The following is a 3,820-nucleotide window of genomic DNA, read 5'->3' as shown; positions in this document are numbered from 1 at the left end:
GGAGCATCAAACAGGCCAGGGAGGTGCAGCAGGTGATCACGCAAGGAGGGAAAGTTGTGAACCTGCCCCAGCCCCCCGCGAATCCAAACCCCGACTACGTGCTCTGCCCTCACTGCGGCCGGCGCTTTGCCCCCAGGCCGGCACAGAGGCACTTCCCCAAGTGTCAGCACATCAGGAGCCGCCCTCCTCCTCCTCCTCGCAGATGAAAACTGATGTGAAGAAGAGCAAAAGAGTCATGATCTTGGCTCACGACTCACGTCCTGCTTTTTCTTTTTAGAAACACATTTAGCACAGTTCATCCGTATGATGATGAAAAAAAAATGTTACCTTATTTTAATTAAATGATTTTTTTTTGGTGGACTGGTGTTTGCGTAGCTATGGTTATTTCAGTTTTTCTCTTATCATTCATACACCTTGACCTCCTAAAAATAATTTTTCAACCTGGAACGTACAATTAGCAGGCAATAGAACAGGTCACATTGGTCTTGGAACCATCAAAAAGCAGTATTCACACATTCTCGGCATCAATTTTCCTTAAAAACAACTGAAAAAGCAAGGTAAAGAGTGATTGATTTTTTTAATGAAAGTTATTTGATTTAATTTATTTAATTTTCATAATATTTGAAATATGTTGGGATTAATGTGACTCAATATTATCTGCAGCTCTTACACTCCAGGCACCTGATAAAGTGGAACGCAGTGTCTTTGCCTTACATGGCGCTCAGCTCTTCCTCAATCCCAGCAGAAGCACCAGCAGAAGCAGCAGCCTCCGGGTCCTGCCTCATGCACAGCTTAAAATGCAACACCAAGTAATACAACAAACAACAGGGAAAACCATTCACGATCAGACACATCCGTTGATTGCTGGCTCTCAGTAAAGGGACATTGCATCATTACATCACAAAATAGACTACATTTCAAGGTTAAAGAATTACCATGTTCTGCGATTCAGAACGAGGCAGCAAAACTTCCTATAATCTGTTGTGGCCCTATGACATTGTAAAGGAGCAGGCTTGTGAATACATCTCGTTTAATCCAATGGAAATATAACTCTCAACTTTTTTACGTTTTTGCCAATAAATAATACTACATTGTTAACTCTGCATAAAGAACCTTGTAATGGAACATTTTTTGCAGTGAAATGTTTGCTGCATAACCTATACCCTTTCTCTCCTACATCACATTGCATTAGTCATTACAGTGATTAGTGAGCAGGAAGGGCTGCATCACATCGCAATTTGTGTGGAACTTGAATGCGAATTTGTTACAACATGGCGTAACTTACAGTCCTTTCACAAAATTCATGATTTTGTGCTCAATTTTGAGTTTGTAAAGTTTTTCTATAATGTCAATGATTTTATTTTGTGACTGAAATTAAATAATTTTGTGTCTGCAAAATTGGGACTGTAGTTCCACCTTAACCTACTAGTACTGTATGTCTTTGGACTGTGGGAAGAAACTGGAGCACCTGGAAGAAATCCACACAAATGAAGGGAGAACATACAATTCCATCCAGACTGCACCCCAGGAATTGAACCCAGGACCCCAGCTCTGTGAACCACAGTGCCAGCTCATTGCTATAGTCACTATAATTAATGTCAAAACTCATTTGCAAATGAGCAGCCTGGGATCCAAAAGGATCAAGACAAGGATCCAAACAAAGCACTATCCCAAAGCTTGGCTTTGTACCGTATATAATACACGGCTTGATGCAGAAGGCAGATAATCAAAGTCCATGCAATAATTGCTAAGGGAAAGTGACTTTGTGTTCTTGGAGGGAAGTCACTCAACACGGAGCTGTGTTAGTGAAATGATTGTTCTGATGTACGGCTGATGTCCAAACACTGAAAACATGATTGTGTATGCAATCGCACTCCTGAGCTCCATTGGGTATGGTTAAAATAACTTTTTATAGTTCATCACATTCAAAGTGTGTGTACTTGATGAAAGTGTAACACGCATTTGGAGGAGTTATTCAGGATTTTCTTTCATTCAACTATTTCAAGACCCATTATTTTCAGATGTTGTAGTATACGTGAATAATGAAAGGCCTTCATATTACACAATGAAGGAATGACTTCGCAGGTGTGAAGAATGAAAGATTAATTCAGCTCACTTTGGGGAGTTTCACAATGGCCCTCCTTATAGAAATGTGGGTTTGATTAAAGGAGTGAAGAAAAAGCACTGAATAATATTTGCTTCTGTAAACGTAATCATCTCAAAATATGGTTGAAGAAATTGAAGAAGGTTAAACATAATCCAAAACGTATAAGGTCAATTTAAGTACAACCAGAATTCTAGTGTTTATGCAATGCATCTGTGGGTTGATATGAAATATGGCTGTACTTAAACTAAACGAGGTTATCGAGAGCATATTCCGAATACGGCTTTGGCCAGTTGTACTGTGAACTGCGAGGACCGTATCTTATCCTGAACTGGCTGTGCGAATACCGTCCTCTGCTGGCAGAAGGAATAGATTACAACGGCACTGTATTGGCGATTAGTCCTATTGCTAGAATATTGAAACAACAAGGAGTCCGCGGAGTCAAGCAATGCTGAATAAACAAGTACCTGAAATTCAATAGGATTTTGTGTATTGATTACAAATAGGTGTGGAATTCTCATGTACAGTGGTATTCATGGATTCCTTACACAAGCAGCAGTTGTTATGATGCTTTCGTAATCTGAATATAAATCTGTTATCTACTTAAAACTGTAATTATTGAATAGATTAATGTCTTTGAAATGCTTCATTAACTGGGCAGTTTCCATGGTTGGAAATGTTTTTATTTTGATTGCTGATTGCTAGATACTGTATGTTTAATAGGCATGCTGTTAATATTTTCTACAAGAGCCAAATAAGACAGTTATGCTGTAGTAAGTTCTATATAAGTTATATAACATAAGTTATATTTTGTTCTGAGGTCAATTTGAATCTCATACTAAATTACTGGTGTCCTTTTATCTGAGAAACACTACCTGATTGATCACCTGATGCCTAGAAATTAGCATGCACAGTAGCCCAGCGTTTAGCATTGCTAGCTCACAGTGCTGAGGCCCTGGGTACACTTCTGGACCTGGGGTGCTATCTGTATCGAGCTTGTATGTTCTCCCCATGTTTGCATGAGTTTGCTTTGGGTGCTCCGGCTTCCTCCCACAGTTCAAAGAACTACTGGTAGGTTAATTGGCTTCTGGGATAATTGGTGAGTGTCTGTGTCTTCCCTGCATTGGACTACCATCCAGTCCCAGGTATCTCCTGCTTATTACTTTCTGAGGCTCTGGCTCCCCCGTGCCCCGCGACCCCCTGACCCCCTGACCCTGAATTGGATGAAGCGGTTAGAAAATGGGTGGTTTCTGTTATGCTCTGGTCATGCTCTGCCATAGCAACAACTTGTAAAAAATGCAGATGCTAGGATTTAACTCAAAGAAGGAGCTCAGAGCACTGTGTTGGCATCACTGTACAGGTGTCCGGTTTGTTTTAGAACATGTGCTAAAATCTTATTTACTAACTTCTAGACTTTTTACCCCCCATATCAGTCTGCAGGTGCACGGTGGTCTGTGGACACCCTCCTTGCTCTGTCGTAAAAGAGGAAATAAAAAGCAACTGGTTTTGACTTTAATGCACTGAGACTGTGGAACTCACAGAACTCTCTTGTCAGAAAGGCAGCTTCTAACAGCTTTTAAGTGAAGACTAAGAACACTTTTCTATTTTATTAAAATAGATGATATATGTTTTGTTTAAATATATGTTATAAATGTTAAAACGACAGCTCGTATAAGCTTGTATTTTTACCTTTCGATCATTTTTATAATTGCTTTG

The sequence above is a fragment of the Lepisosteus oculatus genome, unplaced genomic scaffold (assembly GCF_040954835.1).
Source record: "Lepisosteus oculatus isolate fLepOcu1 unplaced genomic scaffold, fLepOcu1.hap2 HAP2_SCAFFOLD_37, whole genome shotgun sequence".
Lineage (NCBI taxonomy): Eukaryota > Metazoa > Chordata > Actinopteri > Semionotiformes > Lepisosteidae > Lepisosteus > Lepisosteus oculatus.
The sequence above is the reverse complement of the archived record's forward strand: the minus strand, read 5'-3'. Positions refer to the sequence as shown.